Below are 16102 nucleotides of genomic sequence, written 5' to 3' on the forward strand. Positions count from 1 at the left end.
TGGGTGTGCCACCCTCCAGGACATTTGACCTTCAGTACAAATCACCTGGTTATTTTGATAAACTTACAGATTCTTATTCATTTACTCAAGCAGAGGTAATAAACTTCCTGATGATGCTGGGAGCACACTTTTGAGTAGTTAGTGATAAAAGCATCACTAATAGCTTTCCCTGTGGACCACCTTCTGCAGAGAAAGAGGAGGGATCTTACATCATGAGCTCTATCTTGAAGCAGACACTGCTGGGCACTGATTATACATTCTTTGTCTTGTTTGCTTGAACTACAGCCTTTGCTCATAGGAAAGTTACCCTAATTTTATAGGTAAGGGAACTGAGGCTCAGGGAGGTTAAGTAATCTACTGCGGGTCACATAGCTAACAAAAGATATAAATGTATATATTCTAAAAACTCATTTTTCTCCACTACAACATAAGTATTGATGCACCACCCTAATGGAAAATACAAAGTAGCTATTGGTAAAGGCTTCATAAAATATAAAGTCTATGGACTTGAATAGTGGCCCATTTACAACTTGATTTCTGGAAAGAAGAGGAATTCAAAATGCCATTTATTATCTCAGGATCTGAAATAAATGGTGCTAATCAAATAACTGATATTTCATCATAGCCTTCACAAAACACTTTATAGCGGTTCCTTATAAAAACTAGTGTTTTTATTTTAAAAAGTGATCCATGTACATAGATATAGACAATAAAAAGTCAGTCTTGCCCCTAAATCCCCAGTGTTACTTCTCAAAGATAATCACTGTTAGGTTTGTGCAGCCTTCTGGAACTGTTTCTACTCAACTAATAAACTTTTTTTTTTAATACAAACTCATTCATTTGGTTACTCTAAGGTACTGGGGGTAGGAGTAAATTAGATTATGTAGATCCTAATCTATGTAATCTAATTATAGATTATATTCCAGTAGGGAGATAGATCTCAAACAAAGAAGTAAATTATGTGTTACATCAGATAGGAATAATACTAACAGAGAAAAAGTTGAGGAGAGAAGAAGTTTGCAATTATGAATACAGTGGTTAAAGAAGGATTCACTGGAGGGGTAATAGTCGAATAAAATCCTCAGGATGTCATTCTGTCGGGCACTTACTTCTTCCTTTAACAATATCAAGACTTACACGTCTGCCTTTTTCTTTACATAGGCTCCATGGTACTTCACCATCTGCATGTACCATGACACCACTGGGAATTTTGTTATTTCCATTTATGGATGTTTTAGATTAATCCTGTTATAATTTGTTCTATAATCATTCTTATAAAGAGATGTGGGGCTTCTAGTATAAAGCCTAATAAAACAGAAAGAGACCTAAATTTGGTGTGGGAAGCTATGGATCCAAGTCCTAGCTCTGGTACTCTTGACTTAGGCGACCTTTTTATATGAGTGTATCTTTGAGTATAGGTGACCTTCCTTTTATATTTTTGTGTTCTGTCCTTAAGAGAGAGCTTCCCTTTTCCTGCCACATCTTAGGCTGTGCTATTGTCCACCAGGGCCAGGGTGATGTGCTGGGCTTCTTGCCTGGAGGCTCAGGCAACATCCTACCTAAAACGTTTCCCTCAGTGCCAGGCTACCTCTCACCCCTAACACTAATTTTCCAACTCACAAGTTTTCCACATTCTCCCAAAAGATAGCACAAACAAAAATTGGGGGAAGCAATTTATCCTCTGGGCTCTATGTATGATCTCCCCTCTTAGGAAGAAAGCACATAAGCTTCCTTAAAACAGAAATAAAAACAAACAAATCCTTACTTTCCAGTAATATTTATTTATGTAGATGCAGATGTTTAGCTGGGCCATATGACAGAACAGATTTCACATTCAATGGAAGATTAATTTATGTGTTTAACTAATACTGGAGGCATTATCTGGAGCACATCAGCACTCTGCTAGGCACTGTAGGAGCAGAACAAGTGCCAGAAGAGTGTGATTCCTGCCATTGTCACCTTCCTACTTCTTAACAAAGATGAGGCAAGTAAAAAACAATTGTGATTCAAGTAGTGCGTGGTAAGTGGTATTAAAAGGCAATGCAAGAGTTATTAAAAGGGGAGAATACTATTATCTAGAGACCTCCAAAGACTCCTCAGAGAAGAATCTGGGATGTAAACAGGTGGGGAAGTGTTCAAGAGAATGGGAGAAGTCTGCGTATGCTGAGAAAACGCGTGAGTGGAGGCGGGCAGTGACTGCATTGTGTAAAGGCCTGGAGTAAGGAAAATACCGTGTAGATGGAATACCAAGTGGCCCCGTTCAGCTTAAACATGGAACATGAGGAGTGGCTGCAGATGATGGGAAATGCTGGAGCAAGATTTGCAGAAGGTCCAGAGTCTCCTACTTATTATTACGAGGTTTGAAAGATATTAAGAAAATCATCATCAGCTTCTTTCTCTTTTTTTATTTTTGCTTTTGTTCTAGGGGGGAGGGTGTTTGTACACTTTGGTTTTATAACTTCTATTCCTGATTCCATGGATTTTTAAAAACAATTTAATATTTATCAAAGTAATATGTCCATAGTTTTCAAAAGCAAGTAGTATATTCTAAAGCCCATAACCAAAAGCTGTAATCCCTTCCCCCTCCTCTATACTTATTCTTACTCCTCAGAGCATATCACTATTTCTTTCTTTCTTTTATTTATTTATTTTTTTGCTTTTATTATGAAAGATACTTCTTTTTCATTTGCCAGAGTTGTAATCTCCCACAGAGGTAAGAATTTTGCCCCAACCAACTATTCTTAGCTTGGTTAAACACTGGTCTTGGCCAGCACAGGACTCTCCAACAACTGCTACCCCCACTCCCAATCCCCAAGGAGATTGAACCCGACCATGGGGAAGGAAAGTACTTTTAACTCTGATATTTGCTTCCCTACATTTAAGTACTATGTATATATTGATATATACTAAATTATAATTTTCAGAGGTTATCCAATGTGTTCCTGCTATGTAGGGCTAACTGTTGAAGAACTACAAAAAGGAACTACAAAATCCCTATCAAAATCATATTTTCTTTCTTTTTTTTTTTTTTTTTTGTCACACAAGAGAAGTTTATTGAAAAAAAACATGGAATGCTTCACAAATTTGTGTGTCATCCTTGCACAGGGGCCATGCTAATCTTCTCTGTATCATTCCAATTTTAGTACATGTGCTGCCAAAGCGAGCACTCAAAACCCTATTTTCATGGCAGCCTGCCTGGTTAGCTGACTGCATCTTTTTTCCTTTGAGTAGCCCCTCCTCCAGCCCTTCTGGTCTCATGGTTTTCCAGGCCAACTGCCCACCTGTTGTCCCAGGGCTACGTTTTAACACCATCTTGTGAAATCCCTGATCCTCTCTTCTGTGTAGAATGCCCCGTTTTCTGGATCCCATGGTTTCCTCTTTCTTGGTTTATATCCTCATTTTTGTAGAGCACATTCTCTAGTAGCTTCCTGAAAAAAGGTGAATGGGAGGTAAAATTTGCCTAGACCTTGTGCTCCTGAAATGTTTTAATTCTATTCTTGCACATGTTTGCTTTGTAAGCTTGTAATTGAATGCTAAGTAAAATGTAGCTTTCCCTCAGAATTTTGAGGCTGTACCTCATTGTCTTCCAGCTCCACAGAGCATTGGGGTTGAGAAGTCTCAGGCTGCTGGTTCTCCTTTGGCCTGGCATGATCTTTTCCATCTGTCCTGTGTCATTTCTCTGGAAGGTTTGGGATCTTCTTTTTAATCCTGGCATCTCATGGTAAAGAACTCTATTAGGGATCTTGCCTTATCTATTGTTCCAGGCATGTTCTGGTCCTTTTCAATCTGGGAAATTCCATCATATAAAATTTTTTCATGTTTTTTTTAAATTCTCACACTACCATTTTTCCTTTTTTCTCTTTCTGGAACTTCTATGGCAAAACGCTGAACCTCATGGATTTTGACCCACTACATTTCTTACCTCTACACTCCCTCATTTCCATCACTGCCTGTTATTCTTCTTTCTAAAAAGTTTACTTGAATTTATCTTCTACACCTCTAAATAATTTCTAAATTTTACTCTAAATTGAATTTCAGAGACCCCTTTCTTATTTTCTGATTATTCCTTTTCTATAGAATTTTCTCCTATTCATGGATATAATAGTGTCTCTCAACTTTCTGAAAATACTATAGGTTTTTAGAAGCTTTTCTTTTCCTTCATGAAATACCTATATCTTCTCTGAACCTCCTAAATCCCATTTTCTTTCTGTATTTTATAATGAAGGATATCCTCAAATATGTGGTGACCCGTAATTATATATGTGTATTTAAGACATTTATATATGTGTGTGGTGTGTGTGTGTATTTATATATATATATAAAGAAAATATGGCCAGGCATGGTGGCTCAAGCCTACAGTCCCAGCAATTTGGGGAGCCAAGGCTGGAGGATCATTTGATGCCAGGAATTCAAGACCTGCATGGAAAATACAACAATCTTTACAAAAAGGGAAATATAAAATTCAGTTATATTTAGGGACAGTGAGTCTAGTTGCCAAGAAAACCCCTGAGTGGAGGCAGGCTGAGCTTCCTACCTGGCAGACATCCTTGAGAGGTTCCTGAGTGGGGACTCCCAGTGCCAGTGAGGTAATTTCTTTGGCTCTTTGGTTTCTCCACGTAAGATCGTTAGGCCCTTGCCTGAGGAGATCATCCCTAGCTTCAGGTGTCCTCTGGGAACTATTCTGGGGAATAGTCCAGGAGACTTTACCTCTTCACTTTGTTATGTTTTATTCTCATTCTGGGGCCTACTCCCTGAGTCCAAAGTGCCTCTGATTTGATACAGCCCAAGACTATCCCTCAAGCCTCAAGCAGGGATAAGGAATCAGTAGTGGCAGCTGAGTTAGAGGGCAGGGCCTAGCCACTCCATATAACACGCTGCCCCCTTTTCCAGCCGCATCCCTCCTAAGCCTCTGCAGTGTCCTGTAGGGTGAATCTGCAGGCCTCTCTCAGTACCTCCCATCTGCTCCTGCTCAATCACTATGCCATCTTTCACAAACTGGCTGACAACTCTTATTCAGTAACATCTCCTGGGTTTATTCTCTCTCACTCTCAGTTTCTCTGCTTTATAGGTTATTTTTTTTTTATTCTTTACTATGATTGCAGTGATATTTCTGGAATAGGAAGATATAAAAAGCATGTGTTCAAGCTAACAAAACCAGAGTTCCTAGTCTTATAAATTTTACTTTTGTAGTTATATGTACTTATTATGTGCATCACTAGTCTAGTTTGTTTATCCAGAGAACTTCATGTTCTTCACTTCATGTTCATATCCTCATCGACTACTAACTGCATCACAATAACTTTTAGGGAAGTTATAAGACAAAATCGTTTTACCTCTTTATTACCTTAAGGGAACACTGGGCAAAGTGAAGTTGACCTCCTTCTATAAATGTTATCTTTAGCAAGATAACAGCAATTCACTGTAATCTTGGCTCCAGAAGTTCAGACAAAAAAATCAATTGGAGGCAGATGCCACATCAATTTCTCAATAAAAAGAAGAAAGGGTGGAGGAAGGAAAAGAGGAAGGAAGGAGGAGGAAAGGGGGAGGAGAAATAGGAAACAGACAAAAGATTTAAAAATAGAACAGTAAGCAGACTATTCTAGTAGGGCCCAAATAACTATACTAAAAAAAGCAATGTAAGTTCATTATAAAAGAAGAGAAGTTACAGAAAATCATCTAGTTTTAAGATAACTCCAAACAACAATCACTGACTTGGAAGGCAATCAAACAACGTTAACTGAATGTTAACTGTCAAACTCCATTCTGTCACTCAACAACATGCACCCAAAATGCATTTGAAAAGCACCATATCCAGCAAAACAAAAAAACACTGTACATGAATTTCTCACAGTTACCATGTACATGCTCAGAGTACCTTTCAGTTTATATACTGATTCCTACTGCTCTGAAAGTTATCTACTTTTGGCTAAAGAATGCAAGTATGTATGTATGTACTAATGTAGACATGTGTATTCCTCATCTCATCCTCAGAAGAAATTTAAGTCAGCTTGCTGTTAATCCTTTTAGTTGGATGTATCTTTATATTCCTGAGTATACTTCACATAAATTTGTCTATCTGAAATTAAATAATTCTCTCTATCCTGTGTCATACTCAATTATAGGCCAGTAACTTTTTAAAAAGTTAACTATCCTGTCAACAGCTCTTCCAGTGTAGCTCTCATCACATTCTGGAGCTTAAACAGATAGCAGACTTTACAGATAAACTGACCTTATTTTAAATTCCAACTCTTCCATTAATTAATTAATTAATTAATTAATTTTTCGTAGAGATAGAGTCTCACTTTATTGCCCTTGGTAGAGTGCCATGGCGTCACACTGCTCACAGCAACCTTTAACTCCTGTGCTTAGGTGATTCTCCTGCTTCAGCCTCCCAAGTAGCTGGGACTACAAGCACCTGCCACAAGGCCTAGCTATTGATTTTGTTGCAGTTTGGCTGGGGCCGGGTTTGAACCCACCACCCTCAGTCTTCCATTTATTAAATGTATGACCATAGAGAACTGACAAGCTCTCCAATGGGAGAGTGAACACAATACTATCTATTTGCAGGTATCATGAGGATTAAATCATATGATGCATATAAAGAACTTGGCATACTGTAGGTGCCCAATAAATAAAAGCTATTAAAATCAGAATATGAGACAATAGTGAAGCCTTCAATTGTCTAAAACAGTGGTTCTCTACCTTCCTAATGTCATGACACTTTAAAATAGTTCCTCATGTTGTGGTGACCCCCAACCACAAAATTATTCTCATTGCTACTTCATAACTATAATTTTGCTACTATTATGAATCGTAATGTAAATATCTGATATGCAGGATGTATTTAGGCGACCCCTGTGAAAGGTTTGTTCAATCCCAAAGGGGTCTTGACCTACTGGTTTAGAACCGCTGGTCTAAAACAACATCTTTTGTAAGTAACTAGTTTTTTTACTTTTGTTTTTAGGCATCATATCATGCTAAGCTGGTCGTCTGGTTCAGTGGTTCAGTTACCCACTACAGAGGGTGGACAAAGTACTTACAAAGTACTTAGTGAAAGCAATATAAAAGTGTGTGAGTCAGGGAGGCCTGGACAGAAAATTAAGGAAAGGATATGATGCTAGATCAGTTTCTTGATCTGCTTGGAATCCACTTTGTTTATCTGCACAATTAGGAGAATGGATGAAGTCTCTCCAGATTTTCATGAAAAGGAGTTCTGTAGTTAGATAATTCTAAAACATGCGTCTCTCCTCTTATGCCTTCTCCCTCCCCATTCTTGAAGCTTCTCTATTTGTATTAGTATATTCAAGGCACCCATTCAATTTTGTTTTACCTGGCATTATGCAAATTTGTTTGACTACAGACCTTCTCACTATTTTTTTTTCTTTCAAGTAGTCTTTGTTGGCATACTTTGGAAAGGACTAGATAAGTTGGTAAGCAACTTTCTGTGAGTCATATGACTTTAGCTAAATATTTTAAGGAAGACAAGGGGAAAAACACTATGTTGTAATTTTTATTGATACTTTTCCTATAGCAGCACTTTTATAATTTTGGAGTAGGAGAAACATCTATCATGATTTCAATGAAACTAGGTTATTTCAATATTTTAGACAGATGAATACCAAACCACTGGCTAAATTGCTACATTGTTGATGAGATTTGGTTAAAAGGATGATCAGATTACTGGGACACAATTAGTAATTCTTGGAATCAGTGAATAAAAGGAACAACTTATGTAGGGATCAGACTGACTGCTTGGCAATGTATGTGGCCAAAACAGAATATAACTGTGAGAGAGGTTAATTCTGAGGTTGTAAGACTATATTCCATGATATCAGAATAAATCTGAAATGGACATTCATGATCAATAATTCTTAATGCTATCATACATCAAAGTGTTAAGATTATTTTTGTTAGTTATACACTTCTATTTTTTTCTATCAATCTACCACCATTTACTTTTATCTGAAAGGAAGGGACTGTGCTAAATGTTTCTGGAACTAAAAAGATGTGTGGTATGAAAAAGGCCAAAGATCTGACTAGAAAAAGATCTAGGAGCCAAGCGTCAGCTTTGTCACCCCACGTCAGCTTCAATAAGTCTTTGTTTTCTCATCTGTAAAAATAATTATCCCTAAGGAGCTTGTGGCTTAGTTGATCATATTTACAAATTTGGAATTTTTTATTCCTTGCTTTCTTACATTCCAAAATCATTCTTAATTTATCTACATAACAGAGATAAAAATGAATGAGTATTTTGATGATGTTTAACTAATATACATGCCATCATGACCCTCCCCCCATCTAAACTTCAGGAGAAGGAGGAGAAGAAGAAGAAGAAAACATTTTTCCTGTTTCTCAAAAAGAAACTCAAATTCCCATTGACACATGAGTGGATTAATAAAAGTGTGGTACATGTATACCATGGAGTACTACTCAGCCATAAAAAATGGTGATCTAGTATCTTTGGTAACAACCTGGATGGACCTGGAGACCATCCTTCTAAGTGAAGTATCACAAGAATGGAAAAGCTTCACTACTCAATACTATGATGCACTCAATACTTATGTGCACACCCAGAAGTAAAACTCAATGGAAATCAAGGAGGTGGGAGAAGCAGGAGGAGCTGGGTTGATTCATAAAACACGCTTATAACTCTGACTTAAAACGTATAAAAAAAAATTAGGTAACCAAAATGTGTGTGCCCCTATAATATTCTGAAATGTAAAAAATATACATATACACATATACACGCACACACAATTCACCACATACAAATTTTAAAAAAGAAAACAACTCCATCTTCTTCTAAAAAGAAAAAAAAAAACTGACAACACTATAGTATCCCCCCAAAAATGAATATTTTGATAGTAGAGTGACTAACTGTCCTGGTTTGTCTATTACCAAGGCAAGGCACTAGAACTCTCTGTGTTAAAAGTGGGCCCATGATTGCATTAATGTACACAGCTATGATTTAATAAAAGAAAAAAAAACTGGGATGGCCCCCTATAAACCAAGACAGTAGGTCACCTTAGTGGTAGCTTGAGAGAAGGATTGAATGAAAGCACGGATTCCTGCATCAGAAAGCTTCAATTCTAATCCTCCTATTACAAGTACTTTTCTTTCACTTCTAAAGCAGCTGTGGAAATCAATCAAACACCAGATGGATGAATGAATTTAATAACCTTTAAGTTTTCTTTACACCAGTGGTTCTCAATTCTGGGTTCTGACTAGAATCATCTGCTTAGCTTTTTAAGAATGATACTAACTCTCTGATTTAATTGGCTTGAAAGTGAGGCTATCATGAGCACTTATAGTCTGTTGGAAGTTCCCCAGGGACTCTCACGTAAGTCAAGGCCAGGTGTCCTCAAACTACGGCCTACAGGCCACATGCAGCCTGCCTAGGACATTTATCCGGCCTGCCAGGTGTTTTTGCCACTGCTGCCTATCCTGCTTAGCAGCCGACTCGTCCCGGGGCCTATAGGTCTAGTAAGGGCTGTTCAAAGCAAGAAGAAATCTACTTTATGACTTCTTACTTTTAAAATATTACATGCAAGTTTCTACTTCACATTTAAAACAAAGGAGCACCCACAAACTGCCTTTGCCTATGTTTATTTATTCACCTAGGATTCATGACATGTAAGTTTTTTCCTTGCATACATATAAGTTTACATTCTGACCATCAATTACCTCCATCTACAGACGTTGTTTCTTTTTATAAGAAAACTGGATTAGACACTGTGGACCATAAAGATTCAAAATGTAGTATCTCTCTGTGCCTTCAGAGAGAGTATCGTGGAGTATATGAAAGGTGACAAAATGATCAAGGCAAAAGACCCCAAGAGGAGCTCAGGGAGGAGGTGATCATGGCCTGAAATGGTAGGAAATCTTCACAGAGCAGACATGATTTTAGGACTGGGTAGAATTTCAACCAAACAGGAAGAAAAGCAGTTTGGGGTTGGGTAAGAAGCAAACAGATTACCAAAGTTAAATATATATATATATATAAATGATGAAGTTCACATTCTGAATGGTACAAACTATATCCAAAGATGCACATAACTTGTGTGAGGCCAACTGCTGAGTAAGGGAACATAATTAGCCCAATCACTTTTTCCGTGCTAACTACTGAAGACACTGAGAAAGAGAATTAGACTGGCTGATAGAGCAGCTGGTTCAGCATAAACACACAGACATGCTTGGTCTATAATACAGAGAACCAGCCACTGAGCAGCAACGCCCCAGCCCCTTCCCTCTCCTATTGGGCCCACTGAAAAGAAAAGATTCAGTCAGCTCCGACATTGAGGAAGGTGCTGCCTGGGGTCACTGCCAAATCCCTGATGTTATTACTTTATCTGATCTGAGAAGGAGTAATGTTGAAAAAACAGATTTAGAACACAAATCATGTAAAAGGTACATGCTATCTTACATGTCATATTATTGACTGATTATCAATCATTTATTTTCTATTGCCTTTATAATAAAATGGACTTTCCTCTGGTTTTTGGAAATAAAAACCTCTGTTCCACTTGTCTTAAATTCCTAGAGTGCTTAATTCTCATATTAATTCCAATATCTGGTCTTCATGTAAGATATTAACTAAATGCCAATGAATGATCTGGCTATGCAACTCAGGAAGTCAGTTGGCAAAATTAACATTTAGAAGTAGGCACCACTGGTTATTTCACACATTATTAACTTATATTACAATTCAAATAAGCTTACAGCTGGCAAAAAAAAAAATCCCTTCTGTAAAGTGATCTCAAACATAATAGGCTTAATCAGAGATAAATTAAATTAGGCAGTCATGCATACTACAGCATATTAATTCTGAGTAGTTATTAAATACATTTTCTGTTATCACTGGTGTGAACAACATTACATGTAAACAAATTTTTCAAGAGGGTAGCAAATAAAGTTTATGTTTGGGATGTTATGTGCCTGGCAATTTCCCATGTTTTCTTAAAATGTTAAATAATCTTTTCTGCTAATAATGGCACCAGGTTAAGTCCCCATAAATGAGTCAACTTCACTCCCAAGTATCTAAATAAATGAACAGCAGATAAAACTGGCAAGTGTGGTTTTGGATTTTTCCAAAAGAAACTTTTCTAATTTATATGGCAATAAAAACAAAGCATTAATTTTGTTAGAGAAAAATTGTCTAAAATATAAGGTAATGAAGAGTTATTATGTCAAAAATTGATAGATATCATTCTCTGAATACGCAAAGAAGGAAATTATTAAGGTTGAGGGCTATTTTGTAAGCAAGATCCTATCATTCTCTATTTCCTTAAACATGCTAGCAAATGGTGCTTTCGTGAAAGAAATAAGAATATACATCTAAGCCATGATGCACACACAGACACTCATGGTTCCTTCTTTGATGCACTTTTGCCATATCACTTTATTGTTTCATTAATCAACCAAGTGCTTTAATTTCTATATCCAGAAGCAATTCAAATTACTAAGGCATGATGCGCCCCACCCCTAAGTCTGAGAAACATGCTTGACATTCTTTGCGTTTTGCATATTTAAAACTCAATGTAAGGTGACAAGAACATTAAGCTGCCCAGTGAGCAAAATGTGAAACTAATCACTATCTGTTGTACAGATTCTGGGTACAGTAATTGTCAAATTAAAGTGCCCGAGAAGAGCTAGGCCACCTGCATCAAAAAGCATCACCTTAGAAGGGCTAATGAAGACAAATGTATGCAGGGAGCCTTACTGACAACTCCTTCAAATACCGGCAGACTGAAAGAGCAACAATACAGTGCTTGTTTCCTATACAGTGCACACCATGTAGAACTTTTGTTATTTAAGGGGAAAAAACCCCAACTACTCACAGTATCTTGTATGTGTGAATTAAAACTAGCACTTAGTCTTGAAAAGCCAATGCTTTCCTTTTTAAGCTTTCAAACTGGGATAAGCATGCTTATTAAAATGTTGGATTTATCTTAATGACAACCAGGTTCTAATAAATGTAAAGCCTACAAAAAAAAAAAAAAAGAAATCATCTCATTTTAATGAAGTTGCTACTATTCTCTCATTCACCCATTCGTCTATTTTTTTTTGACACTTACTGAATACCTACCCACTCTGTGCCAGGCACTGTGCCTGATGTTTGGTATAGAGAGATGATTGGCATTTCCTTAAGGAGCTTATGAACTATTGCAGGAAAGAAAAATTCTTACAGGCATGGATTCAGGCAGCTAAGGACTATGTGCTGCTATTACAGTAATGTTTTCAGAATGTGAGCCTTTCAGCAGAAGACTCACTCTTGAGCTGTATTCTAAGAAGATTTCCAAAGAGTTTTTGAGCATGAACAGTCTTCTAAGCAGAAAAAATAATAGCATGTGCAAAATCAACAAGAAGGTCATGGTCGGCTTGAGCAAAAGAAATTGTCTTCAAAATATATGAAGGAAATAAATAACAGGAGGCAAGTGGTCAGCAGATGATGAAGATGAAAGCTAGACAAGAGTTAAGAATATAAAGATCCCTGGAAGACAAGACAAGATGTTTGGACTTAATCCTAGACAAGTTTCCAAAATATGTGCCAGAGAATTCAGGGAGACTCGGGAGGGAAGGAGGCAAACGGGGAGAGTGAACCGAGTGAGGGGAGGACAGGCAGGCAGGTCTCTGGCCTGAGAACCTACTGCAACCACAGTAGCTTTGATAATATTTATTTTATATATTTGTCCCTCCTAATCTTATTATGTTTAAATAACATTTTTATTTCAGAAAAATCTTAGATTCACAAAAAAATTGCAAACATAATACAGAAAGTCCCTAAATATCCCTTTTCTAATTTCCCCTGATGTTGACATCTCACATTACCATGGTACCTATCACAACTAAGAAGCCAACATCGGTGCATTACCATTCACTCAACTCAAGACTTCATTTGGATTTTTACTAGTTTTCCCAGAAATGTTCTTTCTCTGTTCCAAGATCCAATGCAGGATATCACAGTGCCCTGAGTCATCATGCCTCTTTAGTGTCTCCAGGTCTGTGTCAGTTTCTCTCCTTGTTTCTCATGATGTTGAGTCCTGAGGAGCATCACCCAAGTATTTTACAGATTATCCCTCCCTTTGGGGTTGTTGATGTCTTCCTCATGACTGACTAGGGTTATTGGCAAGAAGATCACACGGGAGAGGTAAACTTCCCTTAATGTCACGTCAGGGACAAGCAAGTGACATCAACATGATTGTCATCAAGGGATGTCAGCCCTGATCACTTGGTTATGGTAATGTTTACCAGATTTTTCAACAGTTACTGTTTTTCCTGTGTAGAGGCCAGTTTACTAAGTCCAGTCTACATTTAAAGAGGAGGGTAAGCATCAGTCTCTGGAGGGAGATGATTCCTCTACTATTTGGAATTCTTGCATGAGGAAGGTTTGTCCCTTCTACTCCATGTATTTATTCCTTCAATTATTTGTGTCAGGATGAACTCAGGTACATCTATTTTATACATTTGGTTGTAATCAAACACCATGTTAAGTACTTTGCTACTCAGATTATCCCAGCTTTTGTCCTTGGGAATCTTTTCAGGTTGGCTCCTGGATCCCTCTGACTTGCCTGCATCCTCTTGTTTCTTGAGCACTTAATCTTCTTTTGAGTATACCACATGCTCCAGGAAGATGTATGTTTGCTACACCAGCCATACAACCTGCTACTTCTCCAAGGATCCCTAATGTTTATTTTTGAAGGATAATATTTCTACACCAAGATCTGGGTGCTTTTGGGTGTGCTCAATGCTACTATGGTATCTATCACTGCTACCAGGCCCTCTCAGCTGAAAGAGCTCAGAAATATAAATACATATTCCAACCCAGGGATATATACATATCTATATTTGTTTCTGTATCTGCCCTGAGTCAGTACTGACATGTCCAACTCCAACCTAGTATTACAGAGCTCATTCTAGTCTTCCCTCTTTGCTTACGTGCAATTGTTCCAACAAGGAAAAGCCTGGCTCTCACCACCTAATGCCCACTTATTTATTTGTTCAACCTTAGTATTTGAGTCTTCTTTGTTTTTTTTTTTTTTGGAGTTGGAATTAATTTTTTTTTAATTTCAAAATATTAGGGGAGTATAAATGTTTTGGTTATATAAATTGTTTTTGCAGAGTTTGGGTCAAAGTTTTAAGTGTGCCCCTCACCAAGATAGTGTGCACTGTACCCAGTAAGTGTGATTTATCCCTCCTCTCCTGCCCCGTCCCACCTGCCTGCTTTCCATCGAGTTTTACCACCAAACGTGCACTGAAGATAGGTTTTTTCTTACTTTAAAATAATAACAGAAAAAAAGGCTTGGAAAGTAACATTGTAAGAGGTAGTCCTTGACTAATTAGAGAAAAATGACATAATCGTATGTATATTTTTAGAAACATAACTCTGGAGCTTAGTGACAAATGAATCTAAGGAGGCCTGACACTTGAGGTAGGAATGTTAGATACTGTGATACACCACCCAGAATATAAAAAACCCCAGATAAGTCAGAAATATGGAAGGAAGAATAGATTTGAGAGATATTTTAGAAGATGAATGCATAGAAAATAAGTGATTTGACGTGGAAAGAGAGAGAGAGACAAAGTCAGAGATGAATATGGATTAAATCATGGGTTAAGAGTGGTGCTTTTATCTGAGTCAGCAAATATGCAGGAAAGAAAGGGCTTGGGAAGACAATAATTGAGTATAGTCGAGGATGTTTTAAACAGAATCTATATGAATATGGTTCAAATATCGCCTAAAATGTGGTTCTGAACTTCAAGAGGTACGCTAAGCTAGAGAAGCAAATTTTGAGATCTTAACCTCAAAAGGGAAGATTGAAAACCTTAGGAATTGACAAGAAGGCCAGGACTGTGTGAAAAATGAGAAATAAAAGTGCAGGGACAATAGCCCATAGAACATTTATGTTAAAAGATACATGGTGGTGGCGGCACCTGTGGCTCAAAGGAGTAAGGCACCAGCCCCATATGCTGGAGGTAGAGGGTTTAAACCCAGCCCCAGCCAAAAAGTGCAAAAAAAAAAAAGATACACGGTGAATCAAAACATAGAAAATGAAAAGGTATTTTTAATTAGGTTGCATAAAATACTACATAAGTATAATTTACCTTTATTTTTATCCATTATCACCACTCAAATTGCTCTGTTTTTAACAAACCAGTTCATGTTTTCCCTGGGCATATGGTAAGACTATGATTCTCATCATCTCTGTATTCAGGTATAACACTACATCTATTTCTACCAAAAGGAATGTGGGTAGAGGTGATACTTCTCACATATAGCCCTAGTCCCACTCTTATAATCTACTGTGGGATTCTCTACTTATACTGTCTATTCCATTGATGTCAGGTATATGATCCAGGGGAAGAGTCTAAGAATAAAAGGGAAAAATTGTTTGACGATTTAATGGATATTAAAAAACTTATGGAAAAAATTAAAAATCCATTCATGATAAAAACACTCCTCAACTAGATATAAAGAACTTCCCCTAATACAATAAAAAGCATCTCTGAAAATCCTACAGCTAAAATCATAATTTTAATATAACAAAAAATTCCTCACAAAATTACCAGTAATGGTACTCCGACCACTTCTACTCTACATTTACAGGAAGTTTGAGCCAGTACAATAAAGACAAATGAAATGTAAACGATAAAACCTGGAAAAAAGATAAAACTGTCTCGATGTCATATTTTATATATTGAAAAAGTCTCATAAAATCTATGAGACAACCAACAGAACTAGTAAGTAAATTTACGAAAATTAAAGGATACAACCTTATTTTTATTGAGATATAATTTACATAATGTATATCTCATCCTTTTAAAGCATACACTTCAATGCTTTCTAGTATAGTCACAAGGCTATATAACCATTTCCCTTATCTAATTCCAGAACTTTTCATCACCTAAAAAGGAGCCTGCATATGTTTGCAATTGTTCCCCACTCTCCCCACCCACAGTCTCTGACAACCACTAATCTACTTTCTGTCTCTGTAAAGTTATCTACTCTGGACATTTCATATAAATGGAATCATACAATGGGTGATCTTTGTGCCTGGCTTTCACTTAGCACAATGTTTTTCAGATTTTTTTTTTTTTTAAATCT

At 37.1% G+C, this 16102-nt stretch overlaps 1 protein-coding gene and 1 non-coding gene across 2 annotated transcripts in view; both read right to left on the bottom strand.

The window, feature by feature from the left end:
• ENOX1 (ecto-NOX disulfide-thiol exchanger 1) overlaps positions 1–16102 on the bottom strand; it is a 272529-nt gene that overhangs the window by 240278 nt on the left and 16149 nt on the right. The window lies entirely within an intron of this gene.
• LOC111725549 lies at positions 3061–3167 on the bottom strand. The gene has a single exon (XR_002773588.1). It is a non-coding gene; the product is annotated as a U6 spliceosomal RNA (small nuclear RNA).

Source organism: Otolemur garnettii, unplaced genomic scaffold, assembly GCF_000181295.1.
Source record: "Otolemur garnettii isolate 467f Iridium unplaced genomic scaffold, OtoGar3 scaffold00043, whole genome shotgun sequence".
Classification (NCBI taxonomy): domain Eukaryota; kingdom Metazoa; phylum Chordata; class Mammalia; order Primates; family Galagidae; genus Otolemur; species Otolemur garnettii.